Source organism: Phyllostomus discolor, chromosome 8 (assembly GCF_004126475.2).
Source record: "Phyllostomus discolor isolate MPI-MPIP mPhyDis1 chromosome 8, mPhyDis1.pri.v3, whole genome shotgun sequence".
Lineage (NCBI taxonomy): Eukaryota > Metazoa > Chordata > Mammalia > Chiroptera > Phyllostomidae > Phyllostomus > Phyllostomus discolor.
In genome coordinates, this window is record NC_040910.2 from 64,938,442 (window position 1) to 64,963,993 (window position 25,552).

At 40.5% G+C, this 25,552-nt stretch overlaps 1 long non-coding RNA gene across 1 annotated transcript; it reads left to right on the forward strand.

Moving 5' to 3' along the window:
• Positions 1-948: 948 nt before the first annotated feature.
• On the forward strand, positions 949-25,552 carry LOC118502307. The gene is made up of 2 exons (XR_004905017.1): positions 949-992; positions 25,457-25,552. It is a non-coding gene; the product is annotated as an uncharacterized LOC118502307 (long non-coding RNA).

Below are 25,552 nucleotides of genomic sequence, written 5' to 3' on the forward strand. Positions count from 1 at the left end.
TCTCCTCTATATAGGGAAGCAAAAAATAAACTAACAAATTGGACTACATAAAACTTAAAAGAAAACCATCAACAAAACAGAAAACCTACTGAATGGAAGAAGATATTTGCCAATGGTGCATACAATAAGAGATTAATATCCAAAATTTATATAAAGATGTCATACAACTCAACACCAAAACCACCCCCAAATAATCCAATTTAAAAAATGGCAGACAACCTGACTAGACAGATGGCTAACAGATACATGAAAAGACCTTCAACATAACTAATCATCGCAGGAATACAATTAAAACCTCAATGAGCTATCACTTCACACCTGTCAGAATGTCTATTATCAACAAATCAACAAACAAGCATTGGCAAGGATGTGGAGAAAAAGGAACTCTCATGCACTGTTGATGGGAATGCAGATTGGTAAAGCCACAGTGGAAAACGATGTGGAGGGTTCCTCAAAAAATTAAAAATGTAACTGCTTTTGGCCCAGCAAATCAACTTCTGGGTATATATCTGAAGAAACTCAAAACACTAATTCAAAGAATATGTACCCTTATGTTCATTGCACCATTATTTATAATAGCCAAAATATGGGATAACCCAAGTGCCCATCAGTAGGTGAGTGGATAAAAATGTAGTGAAACATATCTACAGTGGAATATTACTCAGCCATAAAAAGGCTAAGACAGCATGGGTGGAATTGGAGGGTATTAAGCTAAGTGAAATAACTCAGACAAAGAAACACAAATACCATATGAATTCACTTACATGTGGAATACAAAAAAACAAAATAAGAGAAGAAATGAAATAGAAACAGGTTCATACATGCAGAGAAAAGACTAGTGGTTGCCAGAGATCAGGGGTTTGGGGGACTGGGTGAAAAAGATGAAGGGATCAAGATGTACAAATTGGTAGTTACAAAATAGTCATGAAGATATAAAAGTATAGCCTTGGGAATATAATCAATCATATTGTAATAACTATGTATGGGTCCAGGTGGGTACTTGAAATATTGGCGGGGGGCGGGGAATCACTTTGTAAAGTATATGATTGTCTAACCACTATGTTGTATACCTGAAACTAATACAAAATAATACTGAATGTCAACTGTAATTGAAAAATAAAATTAAAGAATGAAGTTAAAAACAGACCACTCTATATAAATGAAATATTAACAAAAAGATACCAAAAGTGACACAGGAGAGAAAAAGAATAAAAAGAAGAAAAAAATGGAATAAAAAATGTGTTGGTACAATAAATAGACATGAGTTAGCTTTTTATTTGTTAAAAGAAATACATACCAACTTAGTGCACAGGATTCAGAAGTAAATGAAGTAACAGAAAAAGCAAAACATAAAGAATGAGTAAAGATATACTTGGTAAATGCAAACAAATAATCCATGTGGCTCAAGGCTCATTTCATGTAAGGAGGATTGATGGCAAAGGCTTACGTGGGACAATTCTTTCACTATGAAAATGTAAAACTCATGATTTTTTTCAGGAAGGTGCAACAGCTCTTTTCTCTCCCTCTATTCCTCCTGAATTATTGCCATTAGCTTAGAAACATTCTTTAAAGACTCTAACCACAATAACAACAATAAAAATAAAACCTTTCTAGGTACATCTCTAAGATATCAACTACTTCTCTCCATTGTGCCAAACTTCTCCAAAAATAAGAAGATAATTTTGTTTGCTCTTTAAATCAGGTTTGCCTTTTACCCTAATCTGATTTCCACCTCCAACATGTCACCAAAATTGCTCTTGCCTGCATTATCAGACACAAATTTATGCCAAGTTCAACAGGATCACTTTCATCCTCATTTTAACAAAGGTCTTAACAATACTCTACCCAACACTCCCTCATGAAGCCTTTCCTCCTTAGCCTGGTGACACCGTGCTTTGCCAGTTCTTCCCATTTCTTGGTCCCATTTTTCTCATAGGCTCCTTGTTTTACTATCTAAAGGCTGGAGTTCTTTATTAGTCACTTGGCCCTAGATTGGCTTTTCTTCTCATTAGACTTTCTATTGGCTCTTAACACTTTTCTCTGCTCAGCTTTGACCATAGACCAGTGTTTCCTAACCCATAAGTTCCTTCTGAACTTGTCTAGCATCATCAATCTCAACAGCCTGATAGTGTGTCATGGCCACCTGTCTAGAACAGAACTCTTATTTCCATCTTACTCTCAATTTGGTTTCATCCATTGTCTACTTTTCTTTATATGTGACCCCACAATATCTTTGTTCCTCAGAGTAAAAAACTTGGAGTCATTATACATCTTTTTCCTACATTTTCACATTTAATCAGGCACAGAAGTAACAGAAGTAACTGTTTAATCAGGAACAGAAGTAACCAATTCTTCTTGGTTATACCACCTGAAGAGTTCATGAATTTATCAACTTATTTCCCTTTCTGCTAACATCCACCTCATATCATATTATCATCATCACTGTGCAGATTGGTCTTCCTTCCATCACTCCTTTTTAAAATTTTTATTTATTTATTTTTAGAGAGAGGAGAGGAAAGAGAGAAATAGAGTGAGAGAAACATCAATGTGCAGTTGTCTCTCACACACCCCCAACTGGGGACCTGGCCTGCAACTCAGGCATGTGCTCTGACTGGGAATTGAACTAGCGACCCTTTGGTTTGTAGGCCAGCACTAAATCCACTGAGCCATACCAGTCAAGGCTTCCTTCTATCACTCTTGACCACCTCCAATGTCATCTCCACTCAGCAGCCAAACAAATAAAAACAAAAATGAAAAGAAACCTGGTGATAGAGGTGCTGTCTTTCCAACAGCAATCATATTACAACATAACAATGTATCAAATCAACATGTTGTGCACCTTAAATTTACAGTCTATTTATAAGTCTAATATATTTCAACAAAACCTTTTTTTAGAAAAGAAATCTGATTATGGAGTTTAAAGATCTTCAATGATATTCTTAATTAGAGCATCCTATACTTTTTAGTTCATTGTGGTTATCACTACTTATAATGATAAAGTTACTGCTTTGTTTCCTTGGTTCATGCCTGTCTCACCAAATGATCTGCAAGTCCCATGAGGTCAGGGACTCTGTTCACCTGGTTCATCATTATGCACCAGCTCAGGGCAGGCCATAATCCAGGCACTCATAAACAGTGTGGTGCACTGAGGCGCTGTCATGGTCATGATTACATCTGTGTGGGACTGAAACAATGCACTGTATATGGAACAGAATGTAAAACCAAAAAATAGATCCAGATACATGAAATTTTTATTACTTGATGAAGAGAATTTATAATGGACAAATTATTCAATATCCCTTTCTAGGAAAACCAAATAATTGGGGGCAGGGCAGGGGATCAATCTCTGTATCATACCATACATAAAAAATAAATGTTGAAGTAAATCACAAAATAACTAGAAGAAAACAAAGGCAAAATGTTTATAATTATATAATTATGCTAGGCCTTTCTAAGTGTAATTCCAAATTAAGGAATCACACAAAAAATTGGAAATGTGTAAAAAAAGTTTGAATTTTATTTATATCCTTGCTACATTATTTTCTGTTCTAGAAGTTTATCTTAAAGAAATTGTGAGAAATTTATACTAAAATGTATCTATAAAGATGTCTAATGTGGTGGGTTTAAAAACAGCATGATAAGTTTAATAATAGAAATGACCTAAATATACAAAATTTGAGACATTTGAACAATTATGAGACATACACCCAATGCAGTACTACAAACATTTCAAGATTCCATCTTAAGGAAAATGAAATAAAAAGAAACATTCACAAGAAAATGTTAGTGAAGAAGTGTGTCAAACATAATTAAATATAATTCTATGTTTAAATTAAGAATAATTCCATTTTAAAAAATTTAAAGAAAATACACAATTTCTTAAATTATATACACTGAGTGCCTGTTAATTTCATAATTAGAAAACAGCCAATGTTCTTATTAAAATCTAGATAGATCTCTAGCTAGAGGAATACATAAATATTAAAGCATAAAAGCAAGTTCCAAGTAATCTTGTCAGCTTTTTCCAACACATGTTAAAAAGCATTTATTCAGCTATGAAAAATTAAGAGATATAAGAGAATATTTACAAATATGCTCTTGTCTCATTGAGAATTCCATGTTCAAGGGGATATAAGTGGAATAGAAAAGTAACTGGAAACTCAGGAAGCTACACCCAAGCAAAGATGTTCTTTACCTACATCCAAAGACTCCTATAGTTGGCAAAGGAAGTATGAAAAATGGGGAACGTGCATTTTGATTCACTCATCAAAATACTTTTAAACATCTATCACATTAATGACACTGCAGAGGACACAAGGAAAGCAAAAACAGAGAGTTTCTAATTTAGGACATGAAAGGGTTGCTGGGAAGTTAGGATGAAGTCAGGCATCTGTTGATTCTTTTATGTGAGCCACCTCTTCCATCTAACAGAGTGGAATTTTTTCTTTTTCATTTTTTGCAACATCTCAATGTACTTATTTTCTAGAAGGAACCCAAGACTCAGACAGCCACAAATGTTTTCTGGGCTCTCTGGTTAAGAATCGTTGGTGGTTTGCAAAATATAAATAGAAGAAACTATAACCAGTTTCAGCCAGTCTGACGCCACTAAGAAAAAAAAAACAAACTGATGAATAAATAATGAGAGTATCCTGCAACTTTCATTAGTTCAGATCTGGAGCCCTCAACTAGCAGCACCCACACAAGCCTGCCTGCAGCACCAGCATTTATGTCCAAAGTCAGACGCAGGCAATTCTTGCTGCCTCTATTTGAGGCTTTTAGAGAATTCAGCATTCAAAATGTTACTTTGCTGAGAAGGAACTTCCAAAAGATGTTATCCTTTCTCAATGGAAATTGCTGCCATGTACTTGACGTTGATAAATTAACAGTCTTGTTTTTGAATTTCATCCTCTCTTGCACACTCTCCCTTGGAGAGTTGGTCCACTCTCATAATTGCAACCTCAGGTAAGTGGGGACGGCGGCCAGGGATTTGGGAATAGCTCTGTGGGTGGAGCCACATTTACCAGCAAGACAGATCTGCTTTATTTGATGTCAAAGAGGCTATTATAGGGCTGATGACATACATCATTTTGTTTTGTAGGACATTTTTACATCCATTAGCCATCTATAACCTCATAGAAATCCATAAGTTTAGGAGGGCAAGTAATATTCTTATTGCCATTTTGCACAAAATTCTAGAATTTAAAATAGTCTCTCAAGGTCACACAACCTAGTAAATGCTAGAGATAGTAACAGAATTCCCAGGGTCTGTCCTTAAATTAGGTGGCTGCTCCATTGTCTCATGCTGCCCAAATTTAACTCATTCATTCATTTGGCAACCTTTATTGATCACCAACCTGAAGTCAGGTCTGTTCTAGGGACAGGAGATCTAGCAGTAAATAGCATTATAAGGTCCTTGCCCTTGAGAATCTCTCATTCCAGTGGTGGATAGCTGAGCACAGAAAACAAGCAAAAATAAATAAATAAAAGGACAGGCAATGTTTTATGGGATATATATGTGTAAAGAATAAGACAAATGTGGGAACAAAGGGAACAAAAAGATCAGTTTGGAGAACATCTGAGTGTTCAAGAAAAGGGTGAGATACTTGGACCATTGCAGACGCTGTGGGGATGAGGAAGACCTGGTTGATTTGGACTGCACTTTGGAAATAGCACTGACTACACTCACTGATCGGTTAGATAGTAACAGAAGGAGGAGGGGAAGAAAGAATCAAAGGTAACTCACAGGTATATTGCCTTGATAATGATGGTCTGTTTATTACTTATTCACCCATCTTTTTATTCAACAAATAGTTATTGAGTGCCTGCTGTGCACCTCTGCTGAGTGCTGTGCAGTACCACTTCCCAGCCCCAGTGATATGACCCATGCCTCTCATATAGAGCTTGTAGCCTAGTGGGAAACACAGGCAGCTGAACAATTGTAACCTGTGTGGTGAGCTCTGTGATTCTCAGGAGGCAAAAAACAGCTCAACTGGCTTTGGAGAGGAAGGAAGTGACTTCTCTGCTGAGCCCCTAGGGATAAATGGGAGGTAACTAGACAGACAGAAAAACATTCTATCCAGAGAAAACCACCTGAGCAGAACCAGGAGGGAGGGGCATTCCAAGAACAGAAAATCAGTCAGTATTGCTAGAGCTGGTATGCAGGAGGGAGAGACAGCAGATGGAGCTGGATAGATAAGAACCAAGAGACAAAAAAGGAGTTTGGCTTTGGGGGTAACTAGAGGCAAAGGGGAAGTAATAAATGGTTGTAACAAGAATGGAGAAATGTTCTGTGTCACGGAATCATCTGTTAGCTCTGAAGAGGCAGCTTGCAGAGTATTGTTTACAGCATGATCTCAGGGTTGTTAAAACCAGGAAAAATGTCCACATGTATTTGTGAAAATGTTTAAATTGGTGTTTTAAGAAGATGTAAAAAGATACACAACATACTGATAACATGTGACCTCAGAGGTGTGGAAAGGGAGGGAGGGGCTTATCGTTTTCATTTTGTGTCTTATTATGTTCAAAAGCACCTAGTTCTTACGTAAGTATTTTCAATTTTATAAAGGAATCCTTTAAAACCACAAATCTGGCCACCATGTGGAGAAGGACTGGGAAGCAGACCAGTCAGGTGGGGAGCTGTGGCAGTAATATAGGCCAGAGAGAACAGCGGGCTCAAGGGGGAAAAGGCAGAAGGGAAGGAAGTCAGGGTATGTCCAGGGGGTGGTGCCAAGAACCAGGACTCAGGAGAGTCATCATCTGTTGGGGGTACTCAGTGCAGCCTTCCACTGAAACAGAAACAAGCTGGTGGAGAAGAGTTAGAAAGTTTAATGTTAAATAGTGCATTTGAGGTGCCTAGGTGGTTGTTGCGTAAATCTGGGAGATACTTCTCACTGAAATCCACGTGGCCTGGAGTGCTGAGCAGGAAGCCAGAGGTTTGGTGTCAAGGCTTGGTGAATCCCATCTGTTCCAGGATCTGGGCTGGTTCACCTGCAGGAGAGGCTGACAGGGTGACAGGGAGTGGTCTGCTGGAGAGGCAGGCATTCACTCCAGGACTGACTGCTGGGACCCCTGAAATACTCCCATCACAATAAAAGTAGACTACTTAATAAAGCATTTGCCTGGGTGCCAATGCACTTGAGTTCTACAGGGAGATTGAAGAGTGTGGAAAGATTAAAGGGAGTGAGTGTGAACCTGGTACTGGAGCCAGCCTCCCCCTCCCCCTCACCAGTCCCAGCAGTGACAGATAAGACAAACTGAAAACTGAGACAGCACTGAAAAATCCAAAGCAATGCCAGTGGTGGTCCAGGAATTATGCAAAATCCTAAGGAAAAGGGAAGCAGATGAGATGTGAGTGAAGGAGAAGACAATAGTGAAAACCTCTGGGGAAGCTGTTCCCCTGGGGAGGGTGGGGGAGGGAGGTGCACCAAGATGGACCTGTGACAGCCCAGGGGGGTGCTGTGCCCCCCTCTGCAAGAGGCAGAGTCTGGTCAGTGGCAGAAGGAGGGATGGAGAGGGGCTCACAGCGCCTAGGTGGTGGGCTTTCACGGGAGCCAGAAGGCTGATAGGCTCTGGGAACTCTCTGCAGCAGCAACTGCCTACCTCCCCTCCCCCACCCCCAGCCTTCCCAATCCCTGACAACCCCTCACACTTCATATCCTACCTGAGGGGGAATTTTATTTTATTTATTTTATTTTATTTTTTATTTTATTTTACTTTTTTATTGTTCAAATGCAGTTGTCTCTATTTCCCCCCCACCACTCCCCTCCACCGCAGCCATCCCCACTTCCCACCCTTGATCCTACTCTCCTTTGGTTTTGTCCATGTGTCCTTTATAGTTGTCCTTGGAAACCCATCCTCCCCTTCTCCCCTCCCACCTCCCCTCTGGTTATTGTCAGTTTGTTCTTAATTTCAATGTCTCTGGTTATATTTTGCTTGTTTGTTTGTTTTGTTGTTTAGGTTCCTGTTAAAGGTGAGATCATATGGTATTTGTCTTTCACTGCCTGGCTTATTTCACTTAGCATATGCTCTCCAGTTCCATCCATGCTGTCACAAAGGGTAGGAGCTCCTTCTTTCTTTCTGCTGCACAGTATTCCATTGTGTAAATGTACCACAGTTTTTTTATACATTCAAGTACAAAGGAACAGCAAACTGGAATCTGCAAACTACTTAGAAATGGCTACTTGAGAGCCCTCCAGGTCAAATTGTCAGGTGTGGCCGAAGTTGTAGAGAAATATAGAGTCCTAAATGCATTTATTAGGAAGGAGGAAAAACTAAAGATAAGAAAATTGCTCTTTCCTAAAAGGAGGGGCTAGAGCCAGACTGTGAAGAAGGACAGGCACTGTCCCCAGTGCCCTCCTGTGGACCTCTCGTGTGGACAGGATGCCTCTCCCTCTTGTTCTCTCTACCAGCACCTCCTCATCCTTTCTCTTCCTCCTCCTCTAAGGTAGCTTTAATCTCCCAGGGTGGTCAACACTAAGTAGGTGCTAGAAGAAAGGTCTTTTTTAAAAAATTGTGTTAAATACACTCCACATAAAATTAACCATCATAACCAGGTCTAAGCATAGAGTTCAGCAGCATTAAGGACAGTCACACTGTTGGGCAACCGCCACCACCTTCCATCTCCAGAGTTCTTTTCATCTTGCAAAACTGACACTCTGTCCCTATGAAATGTTAATTTCCCATCCCCCACCCAACCCTGGTAACCATCATCCTACTTTCTGTGTCAATGAATCTGACTACTCTAGGAACATTGCATAAGTGGAATCATACAGTATTTGTCCCTTTGTGACTGGCTTATTCACTTAGCACAATGCCCTCAGTTTATGCATGTTGGAACGTGTGTCAGAATGTCCTTCCTTTTTAAGGCTGAATAATATTCTTTTGTACACATATACTAAGGGATGAGCCTTTTATCTGCCTTTTATAGCCAGACCTTGACTCATCACATTTGGCAGAATTCAAGGGCCACAGAGCAGCTCAGGGGCTGGCATGTTTTCCCAAAGTCTGGCCACAGAAGCGAGAAGGGGCCAGATGCTTGGCACTCACTAACATCTCAAAGAAGCTTCCAAGGTGACCTAGTTTCCTTTGCTTCAAATTCACCCATAAATGCTCTCACAATCTCAGTTTTTGTGGGTTTTCTTTTTTTTCTCTCTTTCTCTCTCTCTTTGCTTGTACTTCCAAAGGGACTGTAACAGCCTGGGTGACCTTCTCCAAGCTAGAGCCCTGCATGACACACCCTCCTCTGGAGCCCTGGCAGCTGCCCCCTGGCGCTGGGCTAAGATCAGAGGAGCTGGCTGTCAGCACAGCCAAGCAGCTGCCCCAGGCCACCGACTGACCAATGCAGAAAACAGGACCTCAGGACTTCGCTGCTTACAGTCTGAGAAACTTAGCAGGAGCTTTGTTGAAGAATAAACCCCATTGTTTGTGGCACACTTTGAAGATGAACACAAGGCATACTGCACATAGAAGGAGTGCCAAGTTAAACCAATTAGTACCCTAGTTGCTGTGCAAATGACCTCGGTAATAGGGAAAAACTTATTTCTGCTTATCTCCTACCTTTCTGTCTTTCTAAAGTGCCCTAAATGGACTCACTTTGAATGTTTTCTATGGAGTATCTCCATCAAATTCTGAGCCTTCTGCTGTTGTTTGTATGCATGGCATTTTCTAATACAAATAAAAAGTGTCACAGTGAACAATAGGGATAAAAAAAGAGAAAGAAACACTATGGCTTTGTTTTGTATTTTTAAAGCCATTCAAGTATGAAACGTTAATGCTAATGGCTTTTGGTAGGGAAATTGTATACAAAATGAAGATACCATGAATTATCCCCTACTAATTTGATGTGCATTATTATTAGTCAGTCTTTTCAAGTTCTCAACACTTACCACTTGCACACAAGATCTTCACACACTGACCCAGCGTGTAAAGGTGAACAGCAGGAATTGCTATGTGGTTATAGAGCTGCCCACTGTTGCTACCGAACAAGTTTCCTAGTGCAGATAGAGCCTGGAAGCTGTCTTTGGTGGCCAGCATCAGCATGCCCCAGCACCCAGCCCTCACACAGCACCTTCTGTTGATCAATCCTTTGGTTATTTCAGGGGCAGGGTGGGAGCTCATAAACCACGGAAGTACGCAGTGAGTTGTATATCTTTCCTTTCCTCATTGTTGTCACATAATCCACCGAAGGCTCCCGAAGCTGTATTTGTTATACTGGATTCCAAAAATATACAGAACTGAAAACAGCCCCTCCCCTAAATTATAGCTCTATAATTGAGCATTCAAGATTTAATCAGTGTGGTTTTGATTATTTAACAGTAACCTTGGAGGTTCACGCCATGTAACAATTTGTAATTTTTCTGAGCCAAAACTTTGAATCACACAGGGGAAAAGGCAGATGAGCCGGAGGGACAACTTAGTGGCAGCCTGGCTCAAGGCCCAGCACCTACCTGTGCTGGGGCTCCGCTGGCTCCTGCAGGTTAGCAACTATCAGTCATTTCTGAGAATTAAAATGTACATACATCTCTTCTTGAACCGTAGACTGCAACTTGAATCTCAAGGAATGTAGCCACTGCTGCTGTGAGCCGTGCAAAGAAATTGAGAAGAAGGTGGCACGGTCTTCAGGAAAACTTGACTGAGGGAAATTATGTCCCACAGTGATACTTGTGAATATCAATTTTTCAGTCTCTGTCCTTCATGTGCACTGGCATTCTGCTACTTTTCCTATCTGTCAAACTTTGTTCTTTCACCCCACTTTGACCAAGAGCCAAGGCAAAGGGGTGGCACTCGGCCACAGTGACCCGCCCTCCGACCTAGGCAGCTCCACAGCTCCTGGGGTGAGCTGGGACTATGTGCCCAACATGGAAAATGAAGTGTGAGCGGCAGGGACATGTTTCACTTCTGAGCTGAGGCATGAAGAAGCTGGCGGGCCTCCCCCAAAGGCCCTTCCTGGTGATGACCATGGAGACTACCTGCTGTGAGGGCAGTACTTTGAATTGGAAGCACCTGGAATTCTTGAAGGGTTCCAGAACCATGGTGGGCGTCATGTGGGTCAGAAATAACCCTCTGATATTAGTCCTCTGAGATATCAGGGTTATTTGTTCCAGCACTATTATTTGTACCTGTCCCTCCTCATACAAGCACCCACTATGTCCCATGAAGTGATGAAAACTGACTAGCAAAAACATTTTTATGGAACAAGAAAGGTGTTTGTAAGAAAAATTATATTTATAAAGTCTAAAGGTATCTGTGTGATGTCTATGTGCTGCAGATGCAGAGCCTGCGTATAAATCTGCTGAGAGCTGACAGGACTGTGGAGGGCTGCTGTGGGCCCACAGTCCCCTGCCTCTTCAGGCCACACCCCTCACAGTGCCCTCAGAGGAAAATTTCTGAGAAACAAAACTCAAAAAAACAAAAATGAAGCGGACCTTGTTACCTGGCCGCTAAGACCATTCATAACTTGCAGAATAGAGTGCCAATTCCTTATCCTGAAGGCATTGTATTTATTGATTGGTATTCCATCTCATTTCTCAAAGGAAGCAAGGCAGCATCTCTAAGAAATATTGTTGAATTAAAGAAAATCAAGAAGAAGACATGCAGAAGGGGCATTTATAATCCTGGGAGGGTACTTTCTGAGCCACAGAGAAGAACGCAGCTGCCAAGGGGGGTCTTCAGATCATCGGAGGGGAGTGAGATGCCCATGTAAAAACACAGGCAGTGGGGGTTGTATTTAACACAGGCCATGAAAAGGGAGATGGGACCCTTTCCATAGGGGCTGCAGACATTAGCTCTGATAGTTGCTCTGCCCTTTATAGTTTTCTTCTCTGTAAAGGGGTTGAGGGGAATAACAGAGCCTAACTCAGCAGGTTGTGGGGAGCTCAATGAGATAAGGGGGCATGCAAAACACTCAGAACAGGGCCTGCATTCCATAGTACTCAATAAATACTAGTTAGTATTGTTTTGTTTAATTAGTTATTATTGGCCTTTAAAAGGCAAAACTGAAAATATATTATTGGGAAGGTCAACAAAGATCCAGCTGACAAAACAGGCCTTGAGCTGGGCCAGGGGGCAGGGATGGCCTGCTTTGCTCTCTGGGGAGCTAGGAAGGTAACTGGAGCAGGGTCTTGGAGATACGGTGTTATTGGGGGCAGGGGGTGGGCTGGTTAGGATATAAGACTGTGAGGAGACCAGCTGGCAGCAGCACGGCTTTGAGCTGATTAGGAGCAGGAGAGGGTTTCCAGGTTAGAGGGAGTTTGATGGGAATGGGTTCTAACTCCAAAAATGACAAGGCTGTGAGTGGGTGAGATGTCAGCTGTCATTGGTGATATTTGACATATATTTTGCCTGAGAAGCACAAGCATTTTGATTTGCTCTATAATAAATAACAAGGAACCAAGGAAGGATGTTGGAACATTGGGTGGAGTGAATCTGCCACACAGCCGGTGGGGGGAAGGACTACGCGGTAGACTAGTCAACACAGACCTGGACCCGGCAGAAGACTTGAAGAGGACAGAGGCATTGGAATGAAGGGGAAGCAGATGTGGGAATGAGGGACAGTGAAGAACGGACACAGGAACGAAGACATACAAAGAATTTTTCAGATATTTGATTTTGTGACCATCACAGTCTGCCCTAAATGAAGGTGTGACTTAGCTAGTTCTCTTCCTTAACTCAGAAATGTTCATATGTGCAGAAACACACACATATGTTCATCACACCTCTAAACCTCCTCATCTCTCCTCTGTCAGTGCAGATCCTGGCCCTCAGCTCCAACTCAAACCTCGACCCGAGGAGTCAGCAATTCAACTTGCCTCCTTGGGACCCACACTTAGAGCACACCACTGGCCCTGTCCTCTAGCCTGCCACTCCAGACAAGAGGACAAACTCTAGAAAGAGTCAAAACTGATCTTCCAGGCCCCTTTCCCTCAGACCCGCTCTCTGCTAGAGAACAGGGAGCCAATCTAATAAAGGTAATTCTGCCCATGCATTAATGACCTGACAGGTGCATGCGTTTTTCTCTAATTAACTTATTTGCATGCTAATTGGGTGTTTAGAGATAATCACTCACCCCAAAGTCATTGGGGGTGTTTGCTGTACCCTTAATAACCATCATGACTTTTTAACTTTCTCTCTCTCTGGGACTTAATGTCTTCATTTGTTAAAAGAAGCTATATTATGCTAAGATTCTATTCACATCTCACATTGGATAATCCTGTTCTCCTCTGTGAGCAGGATGGGCCATTTCTGGCATCTCCTTCCTGAATGGGATGTGCAGGTGTTACAGAAATGTTTCACCCCCATCAACTTAATTAAAAAAATATGTCTGTCACTCTACCTGATCACATGAAGAGTTTAAACCTAACATGTGAATTATTAGCAGAAACTATTTAGACTGGAAAAAGTGAGGGGTGAGAATGAAAGATGATCATTTTGGTTCTGCAATCCTGGAGGCCAAGAGAGGATGGCCAAGAGAGAGAGGCAGGCCATACTTGTAAGTTCATAGTCAATAACCGTCTGTGGCTGTCTGTTTTTAAGTATTGTTTAAATTACCACCTTAAACCAAGGTTATCTGTGAAGAGCAATGACATAAGGACAAAAAACAAAACAAAACAAACAAACAAAAAACTAAACATCTGGCAAGTGGATATATTGCAATATAGTCACATGATGGAATAAAACACACTTTACTTTCCTTAGGAGTTCTCTTTTTACACAGGAGTTATTGAGAAATATATGGCACATTTTCTAAGTAGCCATTGATTTTCCAACTATCTTTTTGTTTTTAACTTCTAATTCCATTTTAGTCAGAGAACATACTGTGTACAATCTAGTACTTTAATATTTATTAAGACTTACTTTATTGTCCAGCATGTAGTCTATCTGGTGAATGTTCTATGTCTACCAGAAAAGAATATGTATTCTACTATGTTTGGGTATATTTCTATAAATGTCAGTTAGGTTAAGTTGAATGATAGTGTGCAAATAATCTATAATCTTACTTATATACTTTTTCTATCAACTATGAAAGAGAATTGTTAAAACCACCAACTATAATTATATATTAGTCTATTTTGACTTTAATTCTCTCAGATTTTGCTTTTATCATTATGAAATGATCTCTGATAACACTTGTCTTTAAAGCTTACTTTTTCTGACATTAATATAATCATTCATACTATCTTAAAATTATTGGTTGCATGGGTTATATTTAAGGTGTGTCTCTTGTAAGCAGCATATAGTTGGGTCTGTAGTTATACATTTTTGAGTCAACTTTATCTCACAAGCTCTGAGAACATTGATGAAGATAAATTTTAATCTAAAAAAGTGAACAAAGAAAGTTGGCCTTTTTTTCCTACATTAGCATTTCTGTGTTAAGAGCTGCCAACAAACTTCATTAGCACAAAGGGGTAGTACAAGCTTGGGTTCACATTCAACCAAAACAATAAGCAATTGTATTGCGCTTTTCTATGTCCAGGATGAGCTGTAGGATCTACTTTTCAACTGAAATAATATGTGATTGAAATTAAGCAAGTATTTGATGTAGGCTAGATGTATCATATCAAAATATGTGGCCATTGTATAAAAATTCAGTTTGAAGGCCAGCTAGATGGTTGTTCTGTCCAGCTTTAGATATAATTTAATGACTTTTGTGAATGAACTGGCTGCTTTGGAGGAATTTCAGACTTAATTATTTGAACTGCAAATTTATCTCAAGACATTGAGCTACATCCAAGGGTGAGCAGACCACTCAATTGTAAATTCTGTTTTAACTCTCCCATAGACACCACTGACAGACTCCTGTGTAATTATTTCAAAAATATAACTGGGGTGAAGGTCATATACACTACAGAGAGCAGTGATTTATTCTTCCCCAAAGACCAGATTAGATTACTGTAGCTCTCATCCCCCAGATCTTCCTGGCAACCCTCAAAGGAGTGTATTTAAACTATGTTCCCATGAACTACGACCTAGCTCAAATGCTGTTCTTATACTTTGTATTACAAGAAATTGGTCTTCCAGAGGGGCCTAAGGTAGAAAAAGTGGTGGGACAATCTCAAGCAAAGGAGGCCATGACAATGAACAAACATCAATGTCTGAACCTATGAGAACCTTTGTTAATCAATTTCTGTTCAAGTATATAGGAAACTGAAGAACCAAAGTCATTAGAAATAAAGCCTCTGGGAAACATATTAATAAAAATTACTCTGAAGATTTGATATTGCAAAATAGGGGACAGGTTATGAGCTTCCTATATACAGGTTACATTAAGAAAAAGGCTCCTTTGAGCAGTAGTAGTTAATGTCAATGGAAGTTCATGATCAATGTCTAAGGTCCATGAACACCTGTAGATTTTGCCTAGATAATCAAGTTCAATTTTTCACTTCTTATTTCAATGCTTCCTGAAACACACTGAAATCTCTTCACTGGGGGCTGCTCAGGGCATCAGTTCTGCTTCAAGACTGGCCTAAATCTTTTGGCTTAGAAGTGAACATAAAAGAAGAATGTTACCTGTCACACTTTTTGAAGACAAATCAATTAAAAGTAGCAGGACAAGTTACAGTATATATAAAAACCTTCAGGGAGTGAATGGCAATCTTTGTCCAGAGGTCCTTGGTTCCTAAATTTGAAAACTCTCTCAGACAGGCTTATCTAAGCCATCTTAACTCAATCCATATTTTCCAATAAATATAAGTAATACAGACCAAGTTCTAATGCAGGTTAGGCCAATGCTGAATCAGATACGACAGATGCATGAGATGATATGGAGAAAAGAGCACAGGTCAGAAATCAGAATTTGAACCAGCTTCTGCTTTAGTTCCCTGCAATCCCTAGTCCCCATAACAGTGAGAATGATATCGTCAAATCACAAGTCAGAGGACATTACCCATCTGCTTACAACCTTTGAGGAATTCCCCATTGCTCTCATAACTTCAATTCTTCACCTTAGTCTCTCTTTCTGTTATTTCAACACACTAAGCCTTTGCAACAGCTGCTTTCATTTTCATTAGAACACTCTTCCTGGGCTATTTGAGTGACTAGTTTCTTCTTATAATTCAAATATCATCATCTCAAGGAGTAAGTCCTTAAAGTAACATGCCTTGAGATTCTGCCATCATCATATCATCTTGATTGAATTCTGTCTCTACCTGAAATTACCATTTTTTACTGGATTATTTCCGCATTGTCTGTGTCCTGCTCTAGAATGCAGACTCCCTGAAGTCAGGCCCCTTGCTGTCCTGTGTCCTCTGAGCCTAGCATGCTGCCTATTATGCAATCAGTGCTCAATTAACATGTGTTGATCGAATGAATAAAATTTGCCTCAAACTATAAAACTGTAATTATATCTGTATTCTTATCTGGAAACTAGGGCAAATATGTCCTTTCTTGGGACTTAAAATAATTCATTATTTTCTCTTCTTCACTACCTTGCCCACCCCCCAAAAATAATCAGTAAATGAGGAAAATAAGTTGTCTATGAGGTTGACATTTTAAGATTAATGCATGAGGAATTGAATCACAGGTATAAAATCAAGCGAGGCAGACAGAATAGCTTCCAGCTATTCATAAATTGTTTGATTATATTTACATATCTAAACAATTTCCCATCAGCAGTGTAGCTGATGAGCATTGAGGAGAGAGCTGGAGGCATATACTGGCATAGCTCATGCCAGCACAGGGAAACTGGGCAGTTGCCTTTGCTGATCTGATTCACCACTTTCCCTGGTTTGGGCTCCACACTGGGCAAGCAGCATCCCATTAGAACTTGTTTCAATTGCATTTGGTTATGCCTACACAGAGAAAATCTACTGATCACACACACTTTGAGTTTTCCAGTTGTGACAATGTTCTGTCATTGTAAACGACTAGATTTGCATTCTGGTCTTTCTCAGTCCTGAGTGCTTTTGGTTTCAGTGAGTCAGTCCCTTTGAGCCCATCCCCTACAGGCACCCAGAGGAGCACACCTTTGGCCCTGGAGCAGAAGGCTGTGTTCTAGGCCTTGATTCCTTAGTTTGGGGACAGCTTGGCCTACCTGGGGCAGGGAGGACAACTCAGTTCTAACATGTCCATAAAGCAGCCCTGGTGGTTAGGGCCCTAACCTGAGTGCTTAGGGCACCAGAGGAGAGAGGGATCACACACACACACACACACACACACACACACACACACACAACAGTAGAAGTATTTAATATTTCAAAATATGCTCCAAATAACCCTCACTGAATAAATGGCAGCATTACTAGAATTTCTTGCAATTATTGTACAGTGTAGAACCATTTGTATTTTGAGTATGTGGGGATGTGGCAGAGTGGAGAAAGAATGGCTCCATGGTAATTTCAGCCCTTGGCCTGGCCAGACCTTAGTTCAGCCCAGAGACAGCTCAGGGGCCTCCAGGAGCTCAGTAGCCTTGCTGATGCAGAGGCGGATGGTGCAGCCAGGTGCTCACTATCACAGAGTTGGAATAGACCCTCCTTGAGATTGCACTGGCAGGCCAGTATGCCCAGCCCTACTGACCACACAGCTGACACTTTCCTAGGACCCATTTCAACTTCTCCCCACCTATCCACTTTCTTCAAGGGCCTCTTCTAGGAGAACCCTAAGGTTACTTTCACTTTCAGAATTCAGTATTCCAGGAAAGAATGATGGAGTGAATAGCTCACTAAGCTCTGTGGGGGTCCTCTCAGCCTATACCCAAGCAAGTATCAGAGAAAGAAAATGTCCCCATTCCTTCCACTCTCCTCTGGCCCTGGACTGCAATTTTAACCTTACTTGGGGACAGAGGCGAGTCAGGGGTGAGAGCATAAATATTTTGTGTATTTTGAGGAGATGCTGCAGCTGCACAGTTGGGTGCCCAATTTCAGTCTCCTAAGCAGCTTTTAGAGCAACCTAAGTGCCTACATTATTTAAGCCCCTGCAGGGAACTACAGAAGGCAGCATGATTAGCGATTGATCCAATTAGAGCAGAGACTCAATCAATGAAGAAACATTTGGTTAGCCCCTAGTATGCACTGAATGCTGATGAAAATAATGGGAGGGGAAAGGAGTGAGGACAGAGGGAATGAAATCCTAGATGAAGGCATGAGAGAAATTTCCCTCTCTCTGCACCATCCAGGAAGCAGTGACATGTGTCCTCAGGTTTAGCATAGCACCAGCTCGTGTCAGACGCCCCCAAAATGTTTATTAATTGACTAAATGGGATAAATGAAACTGAACCAAGGAGAAAATCCATTGCCATTTGTTAAGGAAAACACCGATGGTCTCTTGAAGAGAAGAAAATTCTCACAGCTGGATCCTTCTGCTGAGCTTCTAGAAAAAATTCTAAATGATCCACAAACATGGAAGTCACAAAGAAATGTAACTAGGAGGAGGGAATCCCAATGTTGCTGGCAAAATGCACTTCCAGTCCCAGTCTCTGAAGAGTACAGATACTACTGACAGAGCCCATAGGCCCCCAGCCGCCATACCAGGTGACCAACGTCACCTGGCAAACTTCCAAACTTCTGAGGAAGAGAGGAAGAAGATCAACTCCCTTTATAAACCATGTGGTATGTGTTTGTGTGCATGTGTGTATAATTAGAATGCTTCAGAAGCTTTTTCTTTCTCAAATCAAATACTTTATCCAAGAGAAAAATAAGCTGTGTGTAACCATTTCAAAATAATCACTTGATTCTGTATTCAAAAAATTAAAGTTTTTGCCTGATATGAACACTGATGATGTTCTCTGAGTGGGGTTAACACTCCATGCTTCACTGTACTCACACAAGTCTACTGATATCCTTTATCTTGCTCGGTTGCATTATGCCTCTTTATTTCTGTCTCTGCTTAGTGAAAATCTTGGAAGAAGAGATAGTATCTCATTCATGTTTGCATCATCAAATCCAGATCTGGACATGTAGAGGGCAGTCAATGAAACTGAGTGCCAGAAAATATGAAGAGAAATAAATGAATAAGAGAGTGAATGTGTAGGTGAGCATATGAATCAAGGAAGGAGCAATTGAGTGAACCAATGTGTTGAAGCAGCTAACTCTGGCATGTAATCATTTTGAATCTGGAAAACATCTCCATTTGAGCCCGAGGGAACATGTGAGAGGTGTGGGGAGACAGCATGTATTTATTTCATTTTCACCTTTCAGACTCACCTGTCCTCCAGGGTACCCAGCCCACCTGGAGCTGAAGGTCTGTATTGTGAGCTTAACCTTTCACATATGTTCTGGGTCGCCCAGGAACAACAGCTCTTCACCACGGAAGGGCTGTGGGAAAGCAGCCAGAAAGGCTGTTAGAGCAAGATGTTGAGCTTTATTGTGCAAATATGAGCCAGCACTCACCAAGTTAAAAAAAAAAAAAGGAATTTTCAGGCTCCATCCAGGAGCACAAAGCAAAGTGCCAATTTGGCAACTGGCCACTTGACAAGAGCACAGATTTGAGGGTCAAATTGTTATTTCAGAGTGGCATTAAAATCTAACTTATTTATATATACAGACATACCTTGGAGATGTTGTGGGTTCAATTCCAGACCACCCATAATAAAGCAAGTATCAAAATAAAGCTAGTTGTAATCTTTTAGCTGGTGGAGGGACTTGCCTTCAACTTATAAAAAAGACTCAGCATCTGTGAAGTGCAATGAAATGAAGTGCAATAAAACAAGGTATCTACAGAGCTATGGTTGCCTCACTGCATTCCATTTTGAACTGTGAGACCCAGGCCCAGCCTTTGCTGATGCCCATCAGTGCTCCTTCCCACATGCTCACTGGGGGTGTGACAGCTGCTCTGTCAGAATGAGAACTAACTATAAGAGCCAAATGCATGTCCACCCTAGAAGGGTCTTTTATAAAGAACAACACATGAGATGCCTGGGGTCTGTTCTGTTGCTGTGGCCAGAACATCAAGCATTCTGATCTTGTTGTACAGGTTCACAGAAGAGTGAAAACTGAGAGTGAGACAGCACTTGTCTCCAGCACCTATTTGCTTTCTAGAATCACTTCCTTTTTTTTTTTTTCAGTATTCAACTAAGAGCCCTTGATAAGTTTTTGTTGTTTCTTCCTATTTGGCAACAAGGACATTATCAAACCTACTGTATTTGGACAGAGTTTCCATTTTAAACATCAGGTCAAACCAACAGATTAGCACCTCAGCCCCACTGCATCCAGCAAAAGAGGCATGTTGCTGGAATAGCACCAAAGGTCAAATTGAAGAGGAAGGCGGGATAACGCCCTGTGCTACTATTTTATATCCCCATAGAGTTGTAGGAATGTTTTTTCCTTCATCAAATTCCTTTCAGGTCTATCATTTTCTTTAATCTCACAATATTCCTATGAGTTAGTTAAGGTTCTCATCAGTAAAGTATGATTTATGTTTGCCCTTGGGCACAAGAGAAACAAGAAAATTGGCTAAAGAATTTGTTTATAACTGTTTATGAAGCATGAATTATGGCATTAGAGAAATGGTAAAACTAAACAGTCCTTTGAAAGCCAGTGATTATCCCTCATTCTCTGCACATGGCATCCAAGTTACAGGAAAGCGAAATGACTTACCCAAGGTCACACAGCCAGCACAGGTCAAAGTCTATGCAGATTCCAGACAGTCATGCTTTGCACCTAAAGATAAAATGACTACTCAACAAAGTTGGCAAGCCATTTGCTAGGAACACAGGACAGGAGGAAAGTGTAGCTGAAGCCATTTCCTCGGCGTGTGGTGCAGCCTTCTGCGTCTGATGCCACATGGGGAACATTTTCTCTGCCTCCTGCCACCTAGCTCTCCACAGTAGATTCCCAACCCACACCTACTCAACTCTTTCACAAGTTTTCTTCATCGCACTCTAGACTTTACTTTTTAATAAGATGTTTTGGATATTACTTTTAAATAGCTTTATTGGACATGTATTTTACATATTATGAAATTCACTCATTTAAATTGAACAAGTTCAATGAATTTTAGTAACCTTGCTGAGAGATGCAGCCATCACCATAAATCAGCTTTAGAACATGTTGATCCCCCAATAAGATCCCTCCTGTCTCAACAGTTCATCCCCATTCCAACTCCTTAGAGAGGGTTCGATCTTTCTAATTCAACTGGGATAAGAAAGAAAAGTAATACAGAAAAGGGTCATTTTCTTTTCCATTGAAAGTGTTTGATCTGCTATAGGCTCTACCTTCAAAGAACATTATGCCCCCACAAAGATAATTTTCTCACTGTGCTGGCTTATCTTCCAGACAGCAGGTCACTGGCTGTGTTTGCTGGGGGAGTGATTCCCATTTAAGTTTTGTGATGTGCATCTCCACACTTCCTTCCCAGAGCTGGGTGACAAGACTGCTGATTCCTTGGGGTGTGCCCCTTTCCTCACCTCTGTCTCAAGGTCATCTCTGTTTAAGTGGCTGAATTAAGACCTAGTGACTCGGAAGGTTGTTCTAAATATCCTTCCCATTCAAAATGTCTTCCCCTTACCCTGGATGGGTTGCTCAGTTACTTACATTGTCGTTCCAATGTGCCAGAGTTGCATGTATGATCCCCATTCAGGGCACATATAAGAATTAACCAGTGAATGCATAAATAAGTGGAACAACAAATCTCTCTCTCTCTCTTCCTCCTCCTCTCCCTCCTTTTCTCCTATCTCTCTAAGAAATCAATAAATTAAAAATAAATCTCTTCTCCTTTCCCTGTCCAAATGGCTAAATGCTTAACCATAGGCCTTTGGCCTTCTGAGTGGGAATGGGACATGTGAGGTGTAAGTTTCCTGTCAATGCTTCCAGACAACAGGCTATTTCTTCAGGTCCCCTTCACTTTCTCTGTCCCATGTTTCTCCTTTAGGATATTTGCATAGTGACACAGTCTCAACCATCAAGCAGTGTCCAAACACACCATCAAATATATATTTCTATGTAACCATTAAAAATATGTATAGAAGAATATCTGTGATATCATGCAAAAGGGTATACAAAATTATGTGCACAGCATAAATCTCATCCATAGACAGTACATGTGAACCTGAGAGTGTGTATCTGTCCAAAAAAAGCCTCACCAAAATATTAACAGTGGTTACCACTGCATGACAGGAGTATGGGTAATTTATATTGATTTATTTATATTTTTCTGAATTTTTCAAACTTTCCACAATGAACACATACTACTGCTGTAATGAGAGAAAGAACCATAAATGTTACAATGAAAAGACTGGAAGATAAGTTTCCTGGGCTGAAACAGCATTTCCCTCTGGTTCGCCCTTGCCCAGGTGCACTGTCAGTACCGGGTTCTTCTTCTTATTAACATCACTGTTATTACCGTGCTAATCACAGTGTACATAACTCCTTCCTCTATAGTAATCATCCACCACACCTGGGAGACTGATCTCGGTTGAGGAGACGTGGAATCCCAAGTAGACAGACAGTTTGGACTGAGTTCAGAGACAAGTTAGCCAAATGATCAAGGGAGTGGGGAGGATTGTTGCTGGCGAAGAGATGAAAGGAGCTCCATTTTTATAGCTCCACCGAGCAGAGACAGGGGAGACAGGGGGGTGGGGGAACTTGAAAACAGACCCACAACATATGAAAATCATGAGCAGCAGAGTGAGCAGGGAGCCGAGCACAGCCCGGCCCAAACTGGTAATCGCAGGCTGCAGGGAACGGAAACAGAGAACTTTAACATCCAGGCATCTCCCGTTGGCAAGGCCCATCCAGGTTCAGAGCTGAGCCCCACGGGAAGGGAAGCCTTCATATCCAGTAAGTAGAACATGATGTTGCATTGTACTGGGAAACCCTCTGGCTTCACAGAGCAATGTGAGCTTTCAATTACACATTCCTCAAGGTGAGGAGAGGCCTTTCTGGTTAGAAGCCCAGATGCAAACTGCGCCCATCAATCACCGGCCAGGCACTTCTGCCGCAAAGCCCGCCCAGCTTCAGCAGCCTGCCTGGGAGAGCTGCCTGGCGCTGCCGCCGGGCCAAGGGGCCTGTGCTGTTTATTTATCTTTCTCACACCCAGTCTTTCAGAAGGATTTCCTCAGAGGCTCCTGTTGTCTGGTTTTGTACTAAGTGTAGCTGAGAAGTGTAGCTAAACAAAAGACCTGATCTTTGCCCTTAATGAGCTTACACAATAATCATGAGGTCAAAAAAGATGATTTTCCTTAGGTGTTGCTGGCCATGCTCTGGCACTTCCTGAAATACTTGGGGGTTCAGGGCCTGAGGAGTGTGGCAAAACAGGGTGACTCCAGCAATGTCAGCAGGGCCCATCAAACAGTCAATCAAGCCTAACATTTTTCAGGCTTCTAATATCCATCACCATCCCCAAAGGAGGAGAATATGGATATAAGCTCAATACAAGGAGGTTTCAAGGAACCCATTTATGATAAAACCTCTCAGCAAAGAGGGAATAGAGGAAACATACCTCAACATAATAAAAGCTATATATGACAAATCCATAACCAATACCACACTCAATGGGAAAAAATGAAAAGTGTTTCTCCTCCGATTGGGAACAACACAGGGGTGTCCACTCTCACCACTCTTATCCAACACAGTACTGGATGTCCTAGCCACAGCAATCAGACAAGAAGAAATAAAATGTATCCAAATGGGAAAGAAAGAGGTAAAACTGTCATTATTTGCAGATGACATGTATGGTATATAGAGAACCTTAAAGATTTCATTAAAAGAAAAAACTACTAGAACTGATCAATGAGTTCAGTGAAGTAGCAGGATGCAGAATAAATACTCAGAGATTGGTTGCATTTTTATATAACAATAATAAACTATCAGAAGGACAAACTAAGAAAACAATTCCATGTACAACTGCATCAGAAAATTTTTTTAAATACCTAGGAATAAATTTAACAAAGGAAGTAAAAGATTTGTACTCAGAAAACTATGACACTGAAGAAATCAAAGACAATAATAATAAATGAGCATATACTGTGCTTCCATGCTGCCCAAATTAATCTATAGATTCAATGCAATTCCTATCAAAATAATGGTGTTTTTCACAAGAACTAAAACAAATAATGCAAAAATTTGTATAGAACTACAAAAGACCCCTAATAGCCACAGCAATCTTGAGAAAGAAAAACAATGTGGGAGGTATCATGCTACCTGATTTCAAACTATGCAACAATGCCATAGTAATCAAAGCAACATGGTACTGGCATAAGAACAGACACATAAATCAGTGAAAGTGAATAGAGAGCCCAGAAATAAATGCACGCCTATATAATTAATTAATCTGTGACAAAGAAAGCAAGAGCACACGATGGGGTAAAAACATGTAAATGGTGTTTGGAAAGTTGGACAGATTCATGCAAAAGAAGGAAACTACACTACCTTCTTACACCATGTGCAACAGTAAACTCAAAATGGGTTTAAGACTTACATGTGAGATCTAAACCCATAAAACTCCTAGAAAGAACCATAGACAGTAAAATGTCTTAGCAATATTTTTCCTGACCTATTTCCTTAGGTAAGGGAAACAAAAATAAATAAATAAATACTAAATGGCAGTACATCAAACTAAAATGTTTTTGCATAGCAAGGGAAACCATCAACAAAACATAACAAAAACATCCTAGTGATTAGGAGAAGATATTTGCCAATGATACATCTAATAAGCAGTTGATATCTAAAATGTATACAGAATTCAGATAACTCAGCATCAGAAAAATGAACAACCAAATTAAAAAGTTGACAGAGACCTGAACACATGCTTTTCCAGAGGACATACAGATATTCAATAGATGTATGAAAAGATGCTCAACATCACTAATCATCAGACAAATGCAAATTAAAACCACAATGATATACCACCTTACACCTGTCAGAGTGGCTATCATCAATAAATCAACAAATAACAAGTGCTGGTGAGAATGTGGAGGAAAGGGGAGCCCTTGTGACTATTGGTTGAAGTGCAAATTGGTGCAGCCGCTATAGAAAACAGTATGGAGTTTCCTCAAAACATTAAAAAGAGAATTGTCTTATGACTCAGTGATTCCATTTGGGTATATATCTGAAGAAACCCAAAATACTAATTTGAAAGAATATATGTACCCCTATGTCCACTGAAGCATTATGTACAAGAGACAAGATATGGAAGCAACCAAGTGCCCATTGATAGAGGAGTGGATAAAAATGTTGTGGTACATCATATACATAATGTAATAATACTTAGCCATAAAAAAATAATGAAACTTACCTTTTGCCACCTACAGGGCATTATGATAAATGAAATAAATCAGTCAGAAAACAACAAATGACATTTGATTTCACTTATATGTGGAATCTAAAGAACAAAATAAACAAAATGGAAAGAGACTCGTATATACAGATAACAGACTGATGGTTGCCAGTGAGGAGAGTGGTTGGCAGCTGGGTAAATGAGATGAAGCAGTTAGAAGTACAAAAAGGTAGTTACAGACTAGTCGCAGGCATGTAATGTACAACACAGGGAATGTAGTCCATGATACCATAATAACTACGAATGGTGTCAGGTGGATACTTGAATTATTGGGAGGACCACTTTGTAAAGTATATGATTGTCTAACCACTATGCAATACACCTGAAACTAATACAAAATAATATTGAA